Source organism: Marmota flaviventris, chromosome Y (genome assembly GCF_047511675.1).
Source record: "Marmota flaviventris isolate mMarFla1 chromosome Y, mMarFla1.hap1, whole genome shotgun sequence".
NCBI classification, from domain to species: domain Eukaryota; kingdom Metazoa; phylum Chordata; class Mammalia; order Rodentia; family Sciuridae; genus Marmota; species Marmota flaviventris.
In genome coordinates this window covers 17563791-17582512 of record NC_092519.1, presented here as the reverse complement: position 1 = coordinate 17582512, position 18722 = coordinate 17563791, and the positions used below count along the sequence as shown (strand labels likewise).

Genomic DNA, 18722 nt, shown 5'->3' with positions numbered 1-18722 from the left:
TAATTATTATTATTATTATTATTAATGGTAGTATTGGTACCAGGGATTGAACCAAGGGTGCTTTAGCACTGAGCTGCATACCCATTTTTAGATTTTAGTTTGAGACAGACTCTAAGTTGTTTAAGGCCTTGCTAAGTTGCTGAGCCTGAATCCCATGTTGCAGTCCACTTTCCTCAGCCTCCTGAGTCACTAGAATTATCGGTGTGCACCACTACAGCTGACTTCAACATGATTATTGACATTGTGCATTAAAATAGGCTGGAAATCATAATGTAGAGCTTATGTTTTATTGCACTATGATTTAACTGTTATTAGATAACAATATTCTCTGTTATGTGATGTTTTGAACTTTCTCACCTTCCCCTATTCAAGCAAACTTCTTCAAATACCTCTCTACAGGGAAGCAGCACCCTCTGACCCCAGAGCATTTGTAACCCAGGATCATGCTCAGTACATTTGATAGTCTACCTAGCAGCACCCAACATACTTATTTTCTGAGATTTTGTGACATCTCTGCTCTCAGGACCCAAGGTCTCCTTTATAAACATAGTCCTGTCTGCCGCGGTGGTGCACGCCTGTAATCCCAGCTGCTTGGGACACTGTGGGAGGCAGATTGCAATTTGGAGGCCAGTCTCAGCAACTTAGTGAGGCTCTGAGCAACTCAGCAAAACCTTGTGTCTATGTAAGATATTAAAAAGGCTGGGCATGTGACTCAGTGGTTTAGCGCACTGAGTTGAATCTCTAGTAACAAAAAAACACAAAGAAATAAATTATATTAAATAAAAATGAAGTGGAAACAACCCATACAATGTACTGGGTTGTTAATCTAGGATGTTCGCAGGTGAGATTTGTGAAATGCATTCTGAATGTATAGTATTTGGGGTTTCTGGATGTGACCCCATCTGTAAGTCCAGAGCCTATGGAAACGTGAATATTCAAATTTCCAAATTAAAACAAAGACCTTTTCTCCACCTCCAGCACCCTCTCGTGATTCCAACTCTGAGTTAAGGGGGGTGAGCCTCCTGCATGCATTTTCAATCAATACTCCCCAATGATTTAGGGGAGCCTGGCAATACAGGAAACTCTAATTTTCTTTGGTAAAAATAAAGAACTGATTTGCAATAGTGAAAACAGATTATCTGTCTCAGCAGAAGAACCAGGGTCCTGCCGAGAGCACCATCACGCAGGTCCCCAGTAAGAAGACACTTGGAATCAGGTACCCTTGGCTTAGCATGCAGATACCCCAGGCCCTGAGTGCATCCATGGAGCCTGGAGTCCAGCACCCTACAGATTCCAAAGTTGGAGCCTGCTGGAGCTGAACACTCACTGATCCTCTGAGGCGGGTTATGCTATCCCAAGATTCTTGGTGGTGAGAAACTGATGTGACTTCATTTTTTAAAAAATAGCCTCTACCTCAGAGCAGGACCTGTCCAAGGGAGGGGTGACTCTTGATCTTGGAAAATCCACAGAGCATTCCTAGGCACGGAGCAAGCTATGTGCTTGTAAGGGTAAGAGAAATTGAAGTTAAAGTGTAAAAGTTAAAGAGTAAAAGACCGGGCATTGTAAAGTTCCTAGGCTGCAAGTCCTGAGTTAAAATGTAAAGGATTAGGTATTGTTAGGTTTCTATGCTACATGCAAAACCTGAAATACCTGTAGCTGTTAAGACAATGCTTGGAACTGCTCAGCAAATATTCCCCCTGACTGCTTGGTTGTTTAATTACTCAGGGCTCTGTATGATCTTGTACGTAGGCATTGCAGGGCCTGGACCAATCGGTTTGAATGTGTACCCCGTTTAGAATTGACCTATCACCCCCGCCCAACCTGTTCCCGCCAATGAATGAACTAATCATGTTTAGGAATTGTTGTTTGATTTTCCCACGGTGTATGATGATTTGTTAAAGGAGACTGTGATGTATGTAAAATCCCCGCCCTCCCAAAAAAAGTGTACTTAAGCATTGCACAACCCCTGCTCTGGGCTCTGGGCTGTTCTCCCTTCTTGAGTGGGCACGGAGCCCGAGCATGCTAGATCAATAAATCCCCTTCTGCCAATTGCACGAGTGGTCACTTGGTGGTCTCTTTCTCTGACGCTTCACCGAACCCTTACCTGCTGAGTTGTTTGTCTATAAATAAAAGGAGAGATCTGCAGTTCCAGGTGTCTCTGACTCAGCAATGTTACTTCCTGGAAAGTCCAAACCCTGTTTGTGGCCTACACCTTGACCCTGAAACCCATAGCAACCCACTAGCAACCACCAATCAGCTAAAGACAGGAAAAGTAACTGGAATGCCAGGTGACCCCCCTCCCCCAGTAGTCTCAGTGATCCATAACATGTAAGGAAACCATGTAGATTGGCGGAGCACACTCTTGCAACTCATCTTGGCCCCACCTCTTGAACTCACCAATCCCCCCTACCCAACTTGTTCCCGCCAGGGAATGTGCTAATCAATGTTAAGAGTTGTTTGATTTTCCCATAGTGTGAAATTCTTTGTGTGTGATGTTGTGACATGTAGAGTGTCTCCCCAAAAACCTATAAAATCTCACTGAACAAAAAATCAGGACTCACTCCCGGGACAGCTGTCTTGGAAAGGGTTGTGAGTCCAGGCTGGAGCTTGCAGTAAAGACTCCTGTGTGATTGCATCAGATTTGGCTCCTGGAGGTCTATGGGGTCCCAGGAATCTGGTATAACAGTGGGAATAAAAAATGGCCCCCCACCACCATACTCAAGCCCCACCCAGTTAAAAAGCTCCAGAAGCCTCAAACTCCCTGGGCAGCCAGAAAGGAGAACCTGTCCCCAAGGACACCACCCAGGCCAGAGTTTGCAGGTTAATTGTGTTTAGCCGGCAGGGCAGGCGGGACCAGGGCGGAGATGCCAGCAGAGGTTGCGGTGGATTGTGGACCTTGGTTCCAGGACAAGATCCTGCAGCAATGCCAACCACAGCCTTGGGATCCCCAGAGTAGAGGGGCGCTCGGCAACTCAGGCCCCACTCAGGCCCGGGGAGGGGTCTATCTATGCTCCCTGGGGATGAAGGGGTGGTGTCCTGAGACCCAGAGTCACCTAAACCCAGCCCTGGGCGCCTTCTCTGCTTGTCCTGGAGAGCAGCGCTGGGGTGGGGTGCAGACAGAGGTGGGGGCCAAGCAGGAGGATTGGGCTCAGCCTGAGCACAAGGGGGAACTGGGTGGAGTTGCAGAAACTGCGCCTGTGACACCAGCACCGGTGCTGCTTCCTGGCTGAGCGGAGTAACACGCCCCATCCCAGGACCTCGGATAATCGCCTTCTCAAGCTGAGACCCTGGGTCAGCTTCTGGGGGTATGTTGCTTTCTAGGGCTTGTGGCTTTGCTTGAAAATGTTGGTGCATCTGAAACCTTGACATGGAAACAATACACTGGAGGGGGACTTCCTCCTGAGAGATAAAATGAGGTCAGTCTGTGCAGTAGAGGGACATGTGTCAATGGGGCAAGTGAGTGTGAGCTCACAGACATGAGACCCACAGATGCCTGAAGCCTAAATCCTACAGATAATACTAAATCCTACATACACTTTTCCCTTTCTTTACATACCTATGATTATCCTTCTATAAAACCTCAAAGTCCTTGTCAGCACCAGTCCTGGGCTGGGGATGTGGTCAAGCAGTAGCGTGCTCGCCTGGCATGCGTGCAGCCCTGGTTCGATCCTCAGCACCACATACAAACAAAGATGTTGTGTCCGCCAAAAACTAAAAAATAAATATTAAAGATTATCTCTCTCTCTCTCTCTCTCTCTCTCTCTCTCTCTCTTTCTCTCTCAAAAATAAATAAATAAATAAATCTTCTCTGTTTAAAAAACAAAACAAAACAACAACAACAAAAAAACCCTCAAAGTCCTTTCAGCACCTGAAGACAGCATAAGGGAAAGTTTTCCTTGTCTTCCTGATGTAGCTGCACTGGTCAAAGTTTCTTTCCTGCTTTGCATCATGATCTTTTCTGTTTGATTTTGGGGCAAACACCTGACCAGACCTGTGGGATCCCCAGAGTCAGGTCTCTGCATAAGACTTCCTAACAGTCAAAGTAGAACATCTACACTAAGCACAAGGCACCCATTTTATTTCCACCACACATTGCTGCCCTAGAGGATTGCCTTCCTTCCTGCCTGAGGACCCTCTCTGCTGGGGATGGAACCCTGAGCATCAGAGCCCACCCCAATTGCTTCCTTTCATAGCTCAGGCTGCCTCCTCAAAGCAACAGAGGCCAGGAGGTGATGAGAATTACTAAAATAGTTTTCAAATTGTTCTCATTTTTAGATATTATGTATGGGTCATACATATGATATCTTTAAATAGTGTTTCAAAAATTGGGAGACTGTGTCTTTCTAAGTTGCTTGAGGTCGCATCAGCTGAAAAAAACAATATATATGTTATATAGTTCTTTCTTTTTCTTTGAGGTACTGGGGAATAAACCCAGTGGGGCTTGACCTGGATCTCTGAGCTACAACCCCACCTTTTTCATTTTATTTTATGAGAGGGTCTCACTGACCTTGGGCTCCTCCAGCCTCAGCCTCCCCGAGAAGCTATGGTTTGTTTTTGTGTTGAGGTTAAACCCAGGGCCTCGCCATGCTCGGAAAGCACTCTATGGTTGTTGCACACATATACCAGAGCCACATGGCACCTCCATACCAGAGGCTAAGCCAAGGCTTCCCACCTGGATAAGTTCCCAGCACAGTGGGGGAAGCTCCACCTGAGAAGGGCTGGGGCCAAGAATCTGTCACTAACCCAATTTCAGCCAGTGATTGGATGATGTTAGCTGTCAGTCACGATGCAGAGGCGGGCCTGGAGGCCATCCATTAGGGACGCTGGGGTGAACTGTCCAATCAGTGCGCAGAGGAAGGGGAAGGGCGGGCTTCCGCAGTCTCGCGGGCTTTTCTTCCTCAGCTACTGGGCTACTCCTTCTCCAGGCCCCGAGTTCTCTGCCTCAGGGACCCAGGTGACTCTCGCTCCCTGTGAACCCACAATTTCGGGTGATGGGAGGTTCCTCAAAGGATCCCCGGTCACCATGGAAGCCAACAATGGTGAGTTTGTGACCAGGGCTGAAGGTACAGAGTCACCATCAGCTTTGGGGCCAGCAGCACGGATTAGCTCCCCGCTGGCGGGTGGCCCTGGGCCCTGTCCCCTGGTTCCCTGCGTTTGGAAGGGTGGCTGAGGTCCCTGGTGTACCCTCCGCTCCACCGGTGGCTTGACCCACTCTTCCCAACGTGTAGGAAACAGGGCCACAAATGCACCTTCCTTCTCCCAGTGGAGCGCCTCAGGAGGCTGCTGTAGGTCCTCCAAATTGCAGGCGCCTCCTGCCTTCTAAAAGCCACCTTCCCTCCACCTCACAGCTGGGCCAGACGTTCGTTCTTCCCACTGGGTTCAAATGGACACCGTCCACTAATTTTCATTAGTACTTAGTGAAATATTGGAAAGAATCTTCCTTCCTCCCTCCCTCCCCCCTCCTTTCCTCCCTCCCCCTCCCCTCCTCCCCTCCTTTTCTCCCTCCCCCTCCTCCCTCCCCCCTCCCTCTCTCCCCCTCCTCCCTCCCCCCTCCCTCCCTCTCTCCCCCTACCCTCCTCCCTCTCTCCCTCCCCCCTCCCTCCCCCCTCCCTCCCCCCTCCCTCCCTCTCTCCCCCCTCCCCTCCTCCCTCTCTCCCTCCCCCTCCCTCCCCCCTCCCCCCTCCCCTCCCCCTTCCTCTCTCTCTTTCCCTCCCCCCTCCCTCCCTCTCTCCCACCTACCCTCCTCCCTCTCCCCCTCCTTTCCTCCCTCCCTCCCCTGCCATAACTTGTGATTCTCCTGCTTCAGCCTCCCTCATATCTGGAATGACAGGCCTGTGCCACTATATGTTATATAGTTCTTTCTTTTTCTTTGAGGTACTGGGGAATAAATCAAAACAAAAATAAAACAAATGCTTTTGAAAGCATTTGTTTTCTATTTCTGAATGTTATACTTGAGGGGAAAGAATAATCACTTAACACTTCCTTTTGTTTGCTCAAAATAACTGCTTTAAAAGGAATAAAGTCGTTGTTTATAGATCTCAGGGATATGGAATCCTGGACTACATCAGTAGAGTATAACTGCTCCATTTTCTGATAGTCCATGATGTAGAGTCACCCCAGTCGTGTAGTCACGTAAGCACACAGGGAAATGATGATGTAGGGACAAAGGAGGCTAGGCACTGGAGATAGCCAGAAACAGTTTTATCTGGCTGCAGCCAGTCTCAGAGGGCACAGCTTTTGCTGTAATCAATCAATCAACCCCCTGAACCCTGAGTCCAGGTGGTTTTAGAATTTTATACCCAGCATGAAGGGGGAGGGGCTCAGAAGTTCACATTGTAATACCAAGACCCTCAAATAGCTCTCAGACCACACAGTCTCATTCCAGTTAAGCCTTTATTGCTGGCTCTTGGCAGACACTCTGCTCTCAAAAGAATGAGATGGTCAGAGTGGTGACCCTGCCTTCAGTTAGCTCCATATTTAAGCACAAAAACCACAAAAGGGACATTTGGGGTTCAGACAATGCAAGCAAGGCTGAAAGTTGCAGTCAGTTAGTCTGCAGTTGGCACCATAGATCATTCTGTGTTTTGGGGGGATTTTCATGAACAAAAGAATACAAACTGCCCTAGTCATGACCTTTTTGAGTGTCATGGCTGAGTTCACAAAATGGAGTCACCATAGTCAAGTTGTTACATCACAAACATAAAAGTAGCTTTTTCTTTCTCTGTTCTGACCAAGTTAACCCTTCAAGGACAGCACCTGAGAAGGGGAGAGCTTCTTCTCCCCTTTTTTTCCTCCTCCATTAGCTGTTGCTATGGAGCCTAGTTGGTAAGTTCTCTGTGAAGCCCAGCTCAAGGCCAGAGGCCTTGTTTGCACATTTCTACAAACTACTATACTGGACACAAGTGTGTAAAAACTAGTAAGGGAAGTTCAAGTCCATCACTTGGAGTGCTAATTTCTCCCAGACTAGTGGCCCAGTAAAATAGGGCAACACAAAAATAGGAAGTTTATCTACACTGAACTTTTTTTGTGGACACTCTTTTGTTGACAGTTCTAAAATTAGCCATGGTAAAGATTTCTGGAGAAATCCAGTTAAAATTTTCTGTGCAAAAAGGGGATGCCACTACAATAATGTCTGATTCATTTACTGTTCTTCATCCCCACCTCTTTTCAATATTTCTTCAAAAAGGATCTGGCTATTTTGCCCAGCCTGGCCTGAAAGTTGTGATCTTCCTGCCTCAGCTTCCCAAGCTATTGGGATTAAAGGCATTGACAACCCCAGCTGCATAAAATAGTTCATTTTAACCCAAATATTCATTACCATACTAAGGAACATGGATTCAAGTTACCCTGAATGATGTGCGTGTCCATCCCTGGAAGAGATTACATGATTACATCATTTCTTTCTTTCTTCTTTTTTTCTTTTGTTCTTTCTTTTTTTCTTTTCATTTTTTTTTTTTTTTTAATATACGAGGGATTGAATGCAGGGACACTTAAACACTGAGTCACATCCCCAGCCCTTTTTATATTGTATTTTCAGATATGATCTCACTAAGTTCCTTATGGTCTCACTAAGTTGCTTAGGCTGCCTTTGAATTTTGCAATCCTCCTACCTTAGCCTCTCAAGCTGCTGGGATTACAGTTGTGTGCCACTGTGCCTGGCCTACATGAACTTTTATAAAAGAAACTGTGTATCACTGCATTAACCAATTGGATTGGTAGGAACATCAGATTGGTGAGGTACAGAAAGAAAAATAGAGAAAATTTCTTCTGTATGTCTGTTATTGCATTCTGAGCTTTGGTAGATTTTGGAGACGTCTGGTAAGGTTAGTGATATATTCTGAGAAATTATGAGATTGTGGTCTGATACAGAAATGAAGATAATTGGGTATTTAAGCGCTGAAGATAGCCCAAGATAATTTTTGTTCTCCATACAGAACCCTGCCTTTCTACCCTCATGGTGGTCTAGTTAGCTAAAATCAAGTACTCTGAAAGTTCTTTGATGTAGATGCATATGTATAGAGAACTTGAGTTCACAGCTGTAAAAATCTGTGCTTCTCCTTTTACCTTCCTTAGGTGTAGACACCATGTCAGATTTCTTGGGGAGAGTTTCCCTTTGGACACTTCACAGGGTCCCATGTCCTCAGCCACTATCCTCTCCTGGAGCTGCCACAAAGTGCCCACAACTGCCCTGTGCCCTGCAGGGTGAACAGAACTTCAGGCCCTGGGCCAGCTCCTCCTAGAGGACAGCCTGAGATGTAGGGTGCAGCCTCTCAGGGAAGCTGCTGGGGGCTCTGATCTGAGGAATCTCTTGGAACAGACCTCATCTAGACAGCCATTTCTGTGGGACCTTGTTCTCCCCAAGCTGTGTTCCCATTCCTTGGAGACAGGTGGACAGTCAGCCTGTGGATGCTGGTGCTGAGGGGCAAGGTCTTCAGTGACTTCTGCCCTTATAGTCTCTCGCAGTGTGAAGGAGCAAAGCCTCTCCCAGAGCATAAGGACCATCCACCCTAGTGCAGAGCTGTGCAAAACTGAAAAGCCTCATAGACTGGAGTCATAGTCCAGGTACATGGGAGGGTGATCCTGGATACTTTCAGGGAGCAAGACCAGGAGGGAGCATGTCCCAGATGTCAGGGACCTTCTCTGCCCCTTGAGCCTGACATATGTGTGCTCCCTCAGCACCAAAGCTTTCTGTGTATCACTTTGAAATGATGTGCTCACTTATGTGAGGCCCAGGTTTATTTATTAAGAGCCACATGGGATGGACTATTATTAAAGAGGCAAGAGAGAAGTGGATTTTAAAAAGTCTAGTTACATTTCCATTGTTACAAATCCCAACTTACAGCCAGGTACAGTGGTGCTCACCTGTGATCCCTCTTGCTCCAGAGGTTGAGACAGGAGTGTTGCAAATTTGAGGACAGCCTTAGCAACTTATCCAGGCCTTATGCAGTCTAGTTAGACTGCATCTCAAAATAAAATATACAAATGACTGGATGGCTGGGGATGTGGCTCAATAGTAAAATGTCTCTGGGTTTAATATTGGGGTACCAAACCAAAAAAAAAAAGAAGAAAGAAAAGAAAAAAAATTCTTAATTAACTAATTTACCTTTTGCTACCCATGAGTATGTATAAAATGTCTGTAAGATTCAGTCTTGTCTTTTCAGTGATTTCAAATTGAAATCCAATCCTAGATTCCAAAATGCCACGTAAGATACAGAGAAACTCTGTCTTGCATTATTGCTGCAGAATTTGAGTCCAATTCTACAAAAATTGTGGTGGATAAACTTATGAATATGATTTCATGAAAACTAGTATCTGTCCTTCACAAGGTGATGAATTTGACAAAGGATGACAATTTTTCACTGTTATTGTCTAGACTTGGCAGTTTCATGTTAGCTGTGTGGTTTTCTGGGATCAGGAATGGATCCCAGAGGTGCTTAACCACCAGCCCCTTTTAGATTCTTTGTTTTGAGAGTCTTGCTACATCACCTAGGGCCTCAGACTTCTGAACCACTGGGGTTACAGATGTGCACCATCACACCTGTTCATTGTAAATTTTAAGGACAATTTTGGCAATACCTGAAATACCCAATTATGATCATTTAATCACTGAATATCAGTGAAATAGTAAATGACACTTGTTTTCTGGAAAAAAGAAATACAAGTGTCTAAATAAGGGTTATGATCCCTTAAAGAGCACTCTCACCATGTCACCTGATTCCAGTTCCATCCTAATTGCATCCTCCTAGGGCCAATCCTTTGGGAGGTGGCCTTTTACCTTATGAAATTTGGGAGCAACATAAATGCTCTCTCTACTCTCTCTGTCCTGTACAACATTTTGGCTGGTCTTAGATACAGTCTGCTATTTTCAATTGTTTGAAAAGTATTTTTTGTTGCTGTAGTTGGAAAAAATACCTATTTATTTATTATTATGTGGTGGTGAGAATCAAACCCAGGCCCTCTCATGTGCTAGGCAATCACTCTACTGCTGAGCCAGAATCCCAACCCTCCTATTTACATTTTTAGATGTAGTTTTTCTAAAGTTTACCCACAAAATACAGTAAACCATGCCCTAAATTTCACAGAATTTACTGAAATGCTCAGTGTTTTTTTAGAGAGTGTAGATTATGGAAACATTCAATCTCCCTTGTGAGAAAGTGTGTTGTCTTTCCATTGATTTTGTTGTATTTTATGCCTCTAATTGTGTACCTTTTGTGTTATAATCATTTTTATCTCTCATTACATGTATTTTAGTTTTTTATTTTGTGTGTGTGTGTGTGTGTGTGTATGTGTGTGGCCTGCTGGAGATTGATCTGAGAGTCACATACATGCTTGGCAACTTTGCTACTACTGAGCTACACTCCAGCCCAAGAGAATTAGTATTGTAGACTGTTTTTTTATTTATTTGCTTACTTATTGAGTGCTGGGGATTGATGCCATGGACTTGCTCATGCTTAGTTATCCTCCAGAAATGAATTTCAATTTTTGAGCAGCGTTCTGGCGGTGGGCAGGTGTTTTACTGGGGAATAAACCTACAGGCACTTGACCATTGAGCACATCCTCAGCCTTGTATTTATTATTATTTTTCTTTTTTTATATTTTGTATAGTTATAGATGGACAGAATATCTTTTTTTTTAATTTTTCTGTGGTGCTGAGGATCATACCCAGTGCAGCAAGTGCTCTGCCACTCAGCTACAATCCCAGTACCCTCTTTTAATTTTTAATGAAGACCAGTGTCACTAAATTTCTGAGTGTCTTGCTAAGTTGCTGAGACTGGCCTCTAACTTGCCATTTCCCTGCCTTGACCTCCCTATTGGCTGAAGTTACAGGTGCACACCACCACACCAGCAGTTGGAATGACTTGTCAGACCATGCTGACAATCTGTTGTTCCTGATCAGGTGGTAACAGCAGAGATGCTGAAAGACACACACACACAGTAGGAATGAGCACCTCTTTATTTTTTTTCCCTTGTTCTTTTATATAGCAAAAAAGAAACACATCCTCTTGGCAGCTTAATCTTTTCCAGCATGGATAAACATTCTCAGAATAACTTTGTTACTGGTCACAGTGCTCTATACTTTTTATTATACTACTTGTAGTTAGTTATTTTCTGGCAAGCACACAAATATATATATATATTAAACTTGGCAGAACATTCTTTTATCTTCTTAAGATGGCAACAAGCACACAGTTCAAAGAGTTCATAGTTTCTCACAGAACCCCTTTGATTTGCTAAGCACAGCAAAACTAAACTCATTGTGTGCTTGAGCACACAATGACTTTTGAAGACTTATCATCCAATTTCTTTCGAGATAGAAACAGTATTGAAAATCATTTTTCTTGCTTTTGTCCATAGTTTTGAAATTTGTTCCTCTGACTCTTTCTCTTTGCTTTATTTTTTGCATTATTATGAAAATGGTATTTAGCATATAAAATTGTTTCTCATGTATACATTTGTAAAACTTCAGAGCTTGGTAGTTTATTCACTTCTTTATGACATAAACTTTACTTTTTTCAGAGCAATTTTTGACTTACATAGTTTATTAGTCAGTGTTCTCTAGAGGAACAGCATCAAGAGGAAGTATGATTATAAAAGGGGACTTTTAGATTGGCCTACTTGACCCGAATCTGGATGTCCACAGTGGCCATCTGCAGCTGGAGAGTTTTAGGAGTGCTTGCTGCAGAGTCCAAGAGGCTGAAGCCTCAGAACAAGAGGGATCACTGGTGCTGCCCTAGTCCAGACCTAAGGTTCTGGAAACTCCCTGGAGAATCACAGGCAGAGTCCACTTTGGGAGAGTGAAGAAGGCAGAGTGTGATATCCTCAGGCCACTGCAGCAGCCATCAAGAACAAATTGGAGAAGAAAGGAGCTTGCTCTGCTGCAGCTTCCTTCTTCTTCCAACTTTTGTTCCACCGAAGACACCGTCCTATTGGATGGTGCTGCCTACCTTAAGGACGTTCTCCAGTTTGGTTCACTGTTCCACATGCCAATCATTTGTAAACACACTGTTCCACATGCCAATCATTTATAGATTTAATCATTGGCATCTTTTAATGCAATCAAGGTGACAATTAAATGTGCCATTACTCATAGTATCAAATACCCCTTCTCTCCAGCTGATAGTCTCCACTGTTTTCAACATATTGCATTGGTGTAGAGTGTTTGTTAGTTACTAAACCAGTGTTGAACATTTGATAAAGAGAATGCATGAAGCAACATGTTATGATAAGCCAAAGTTCATCCTTTACCTTAGGGTTCCTCCTCTGTGTGATGTGATTGTGTGTGTCACGTAGTTTACAAGATAATGTCATACAGAAGAGTTTCACTGCTCTGGGAATCCTGGGTTCCACCTGTTCATCACTCCTCTCATTCCTTCCTCCCTCTATGCTCCCTGAGTCCCTGGTACTCATCAGTTCTGCTAGTGCATCTATAATGTTGTCTTTTCCAGAATGTTCTTGACTTGGAATCTTACTGCAGTTTGCCATTTCAAACTGGCTTCTCTCTCTTACCAGTCTGCCTTTAAGGGTGCTGTATCTTTCCAGGCTAAAGAGCTCATTTTCTGGGTGATGTTCTTTGGTGTGGGTAAACTGCAGCTTGTCTATTCAGTATTGCAAGGTGTATCTCCCTTGCGTCTAGCTTTGGGCACTTCTGGATATGGCTGCTGTAGTCACTGTGGTGAGGATTCCTGTGCCCATAATTGCCCCATCATTTGCATAGACACCTGGAGTGTGATGACTTAATTGTACAGTTTTTTACATTTATGATTATGAGCATCATTCATAGTTTTGTTTTCTATTTAATACTTTTCTTTATCTATTTAATTTGGATAATATGGTAACTTATGCCTCAGAAAGAATTAGGAGGTGTTAACTCAGCTCCTATGTTCTGGAAAAAAAGTAGAAAATTGGTGGCAGTTCTTAAGTGTCTCATGGATGCCTGTTTGAGATGTCAGGGCCTTGCCTTGCCTTTTGGGGTAGTAATTAGTTATTGAGTCTATTTTTCTCAGTAGCCATGGGCTCATCTGTTTTGTTTATTTCCCCTTGTGTGTAAGTTGTAAGAGATTGACTCTCTCAAAGAAATGGTCCAGTTTTTGCAAGTTGTCTAATTTGTGTCAAGCATGTTTATGATAATCTTGAAGTCCTAGTGCATTGTGGACAATGACACGTTTAAATGTGTTAGTAGGTTTTCAGTCCTCTTTGCTTTTTTCTTTAATGTTATTGTATTTTACACTTTTTTCTTTTTATGTGTCAGTGAGGATTGAACTTGGTTTCTCGCAAGCACTAGGCAAGCACTCTTCCACTGAGCCATAGCCCCAGTCTCTGTCTTCTGTATTCTTAGCCTTATGTCAGTTTATCAGTGATGCTGATGTTCATGAAGAACTTGATTTTGTAGACTGCGAATTTACTGATTGTGATTGCTTTACCACACTCTGGAAGAGCTTCTGCCTTACGTTTGTTTGCACCTCCTTTTCTACAGGCACCATGAATCTCTTTCACAACAGATAACCATTGCACATGTGGCCCAACCTTGATTAAAATGTACTTGAGCAGATAATTCCTATGTGTCTCATGACTGTACGTTATGGTAGTTAACTGGCTGCTGTTAAGAAGAGTTTGACAATCATTGGACATTTATTTTTACTATGAAACTTAGAAATGTAGTGCCTGCTGTTAATTAAGATTGTTTTGAGAGATATAAAACTTTGTAAGACTGTTTTTTGGACAAGGTGACATTTTGGGGTCATTGAGTTATTTCTAAGACACGTGCTATCTTTTCACTTGCCCCATTGTGCTTTGACAGTAACCACAGGAAATTATTGAATTGTTGTGCTTATTAATAAATAAATTAATTAAATAGAGAACTTATGTTTGTTTTTGTCACTTAATAGTAAGCTAGTTGACTAAATTTGTTCTGAAGTAAAGCACCTGCAAACTTCTAATTGTACTCTGTATAATCACAGAGGACGAACTCAATCTCCAGTTACCACATTGTGACAACCTGTGTGAAAGGTTGTCTAAATGTTGTCTATGAAGGAATCTCGTTATTGACCCCATCCCCAGAGGTTGTGTGTGGGGGCTGGTTCTAGGCTTTTTTTTTAAGTATGGAATGATAGAATTTCAGAAGAAACAGGACATTAGTAAATACCGTGTTGTTTATATTAACCTTGTAGGTACAAGGAGCCACTGTAGTTTGCAGAATCTCTCTCAAATGCTTAGTTTCATGATTCCTGCAAATTCCTACTCATCACCTTTCTTTTCTAAAGATAAGTACTATCCAAAGTGCTTATATTAGCTCTGTACCCCCAGGACGTTTCTAGGACATGTAATAGAGGTGCAACCAATAAAGAAGTTAGGAGTGATCTGGGAGCCTGTCTCACTTCCTGTGAACTCACAAAAGGAAGGGTATAAAACACTAAAAAAGGATGTTTGCCTTCTGAGTAGCCAATTTCTAGTGTTGGAATGGGTCTAAGAAGTTGAGTACAGTAAAGACTTGATGGATCAAATCATGTAATTAATTAAGAGGCCAGGGAATCATGTGAACATCATGCATGTTGAGTATAGATTTCTCATGCTGTCAATCTCTCCTGGCCTCCACAATACATTTGGTGGGATATTTTAGATCTCAGTGACCTTTAAGGATGTGGCTGTGAACTTCACCCAGGAGGAGTGGACTTTTCTGGATTCTTCCCAGAAGAAACTTTACAAAGATGTGATGCTGGAGGTCCTCAGAAACCTGGCTTCTATAGGTAATAATGATGTTTTTAAAATTAATCAAATAGAGACCTCATGTTTATTTTGGTCATTTATGTAGAAGGTGAAAAGGGAATAAGTTGGTGAACTAATTGCAGCATAAATGGCACGTATGATTTGGCAAAGCATTTCTAGCTCCTAAATATTTATAAAGATTGTTCTGTTCTCTCATTTTAGAAAACAAGAGGGAAGACAAGACCACTGAAAATCAGATCGAAAACTTTGGAACCAATGTAAGGTAACTGTACTCACAAGAGGAATTCGTGAGGGAATCTGAGAACTGTCATATAATTTTTAAAGAAAACCAAATGAAAAAGTATGTGTAATATGAAATGTATTTATTCTTATAATATTTTTTATCAGAAATATATACTTAGCTGTAACAGATATTCAGTCTTTTCAAAGTATTTGACATGCAAAAAGTACTATAAAATTGTGTATGTAAATATCGGTATTCGGATAATAGCCATAGAGAATCTGTGGTGCACAGGATTGTTTCCTTTCAATCTCTTTATTTGCAGGCAAGTTGAACAAGTCAGAAAACCTAGCCTTTACCTGATGTTGGTAGTAATGTAAAGATCTATAAATACATAAAAAATTGTGAATGAATTAAGCATTGATTATGTGCTGGTCATTTCTTCAAAGGAGTCATGGTAAACTTCAAAGGCACAGATTTGTGTGGGGAAACCTTCAAATCAATTTCAATTCTTAATTGAACAAAGTAAAATTTTAATAGAGTAAATCCATGTGACTTCATTATGTGTGCAAAAGACTTCTTATGTCCTTCATTTCTTCATAGGCAAATCACATCTCACTCTGGACACAATTACTACAAACATGAGGAATGTACAGTGAAGCCCTGTGAATTTAAACAATATAAGAAATCTCTGGTTTCTCTCAAAAGTGTTCACACACAAATGTTAGTACAAATGGTAGATGGATCTTATGAAAGTACAGTATGTGGAAAAGTCATCAGTTGTTATAATGACATTGAAAGACATGAAGAAACTCATACTGGGGGGCAACCTGATGAATGTCAACAGTGTGGTGAAGCCTCTTCTTATCCCTCTGGTGTTCAAAGACACATGATAACACATAGTGGAAGTAAACTTTTTCCATGGGACATATGTGGGAAAGCATTTCATTTCTCCTCTTTATTTAGAAGACATGAAAGAACTCATTTTGGAGAGATAGTCTATGAATGTAAACAAGGTGTTTGGACCTGTATTTCACACACAAGTCTTCAAAGGCACAGGATCACACACACAGGGAATGCACATTTCAAATGTAAGATATGTGGGAAAGACTTTGATTATCCCAGTTTACTTAGAATACATCAGAGAATGCATACTGGGGAGAAGCCCTATGCATGTAAGCAGTGTGGCAAAGCGTTTTCTAGATCCAGTTACCTTTACTCACATGAAAAAACTCATACTGCAGAGAAGTCCTATGAATGTAAACAGTGTGGCAATGCCTTTGCTACATCCCATCAGCTTCATAAACATGGAAGAATACGTACCAGAGAAAAGCCCTATGAATGTCAACAATGTGGAAAAGCCTTTACTACTGCCTCCTACCTTCAGATACATGAACGAACTCATATTGGAGAGAAGCCCTATGAGTGTAAGCAGTGTGGCAAAGCCTTTTCTACATCCAGTTCCTTTCAGATTCATGGAGGAATGCATACTGGAGAGAAGCCCTATGAATGTAAGCAGTGTGTCAAAGCCTTTGCTACACTCAGTTACCTTCAGTCACATAAAAAAAACTCATACTGGGGAGAAGCCCTATAAATGTGAGCAGTGTGGAAAAGCCTTCACTACTGCCTATTTCCTTCAGATACATGAACAAACTCATACTGGAGAGAAGCCCTATGCATGTAAGCAGTGTGGCAAAGCCTTTACTACATACAGTAGCCTTCACAGACATAGAAGAACACATACTGGGGAGAAGCCCTATGAATGTAAGCAGTGTGGGAAAGCCTTTGCTAGATCCAGTATCCTTCACTCACATGAACAAACTCATACTGGGGAGAAGCCCTAAGAGTGTGAGCAGTGTGGCAAAGCCTTTTCTACATCCAATTACCTTCAGGTTCATGGAAGAATGCATACTGGAGAGAAGCCCTATGAGTGAAAGCAGTTTGGAAATGGCTTCACTCAGTCCTCTGTCCTTCAGTCACATGAAAAAATTCATAATGGAGAAAAACCCTATGAATGTAAGCAGTGTGGCAAGGCCTTTGCTACATCCAGTTACCTTCAGATTCATGGAAGAACACATACTGGAGGGAAGCCCTATGAATATAAGCAGTGTCAAAAAGCTTTTGGAAGTTCCAATAACCTTCACAGACATGGAAGAACACATACTGGAGAGAAGCCCTATGAATGTAAGCAGTGTGGGAAAGCCTTTGTTACATCTGCTCAGCTTTGCTTACATGAAGGAACACTTTGTGCAGAGAAATCAGTTTCAATTATTAACGTGTAGTAAGTTTTCTGTAGAAAAATTCTTTGAATGTGAAATGTGGTAAATCAATGTTTCTTGTCAAATTCAAAGAGAATAAAGTGCTCACATGTCTGAATCAATCATTCAGTCAATGTACCTATCTATCTATCTATCTATAAATTGTACTGGGGATTTAGTCTGAGGGCCCTTCATCACTGAGCCACATCCCTTTTACTTTTTAATTTAAGTCAGAGACTTGCGGAGTTCCTTGGTGTCTTCCTAAGTTGCTGAGTCTGGCTTCACTTTTGTGATCTTTCTGCCTGAGTTCCCCGAGACTCAGATTAAGGGCATACACCACCACATCTAACTGAATAATGCTTTAAATGTAAAAAATTTGGAAAATCATTCCATTTTCCCTGGTGTCTTCAAAACCATTTCACTCACACTGGGACAAAATGTGGAGGATTGGATACATCCTGTCAGCTTCCCATCTTAGCCCTGCTTTCCTTCTCCTATATGAAAATACTCGTGGAGAGACGCCCTCAGATTGTGAGAAATGTGGGAAGTCTTCTAATTTTCCCACTTTTTTCTAAGGACTAGGAAGATTCTCCTTGAAAGATTCATTTCAAAATGAATAAATTTTATGCAAGTAAGAAATAAAAAGGGCTCAGGTGTTCCAGTTTTGTTCAGTTGTGTAAAAGGATTCATACTGTAGAAAGTCCTCTGGATAAGCCATGTGGGGAAGTATTCAGCTTTCATGGTTTCCTCCAAAGCCATAAAGAGGATTCACATCTGGGAAAACCCTACTGCTCTTTAAACAATGTGGTAACAGTTTCAACTTTCCAGGTTCTTTTTAAGTATTATGGGAGAACTCACTCTGGAGAAAAGCCTTGTATATAAAAATGTGGTGAGACCCTCAGTTGTTTCAGTTTGTTTTAGACTTACTCATCAAGCTTGAGGGAATTTTTTACTTTATTTTATTTTACTTGTTTTGGTACCAGGGATTCAGCTCATAGACACTTAACCATTGAGCCATATCCCGGTTCTTTTATTTTTTTTTTCAAATATTTAAACATGGTCTCACTGAATTGCTTAGGTCCTCACTATGTTGCTGAGGTAGACTTTGATCTTGTGATCCCCTGCCTCAGCCTGCTTTGTCACTGGAATTAGTCAAGCAACCCCTTCTGCAAGGAACCTTTTTTTCAGAAAACCACTGTAGGTGTGTAAAAAGGGTGTATGCCTTCTTCTTCTTTTTTTTTTTTTTTTGTCTATTCCGAGGTAATGAAAATGCACCCTGGAGTAGATGTAGGGATTCTTTCAGCAAGAAGATGTGAAATCAACATGTTTCTCCCAGTAAATTTCTTGTTAGATTTAATTTTTCTCACTATATTTTTTGCATCTGCAGTCAACTCTCTGATATGATGACATAATCTTTTATTTACTTTGTATGTATGTGCAAAATCTAGTGTGTAGTATGATTTTGTACATACAAGTATGCTATACAATAGTACACAAGGTTTGTGGTTAAAATGTATTAA

The 18722-nt window shown here is 42.2% G+C and overlaps 1 pseudogene; it reads left to right on the top strand.

The window, feature by feature from the left end:
- The first annotated feature begins 4911 nt into the window (after positions 1 to 4911).
- Positions 4912 to 17301, top strand: LOC139703586 (zinc finger protein 431-like; annotated as a pseudogene).
- The last annotated feature ends 1421 nt before the right edge of the window (positions 17302 to 18722 follow it).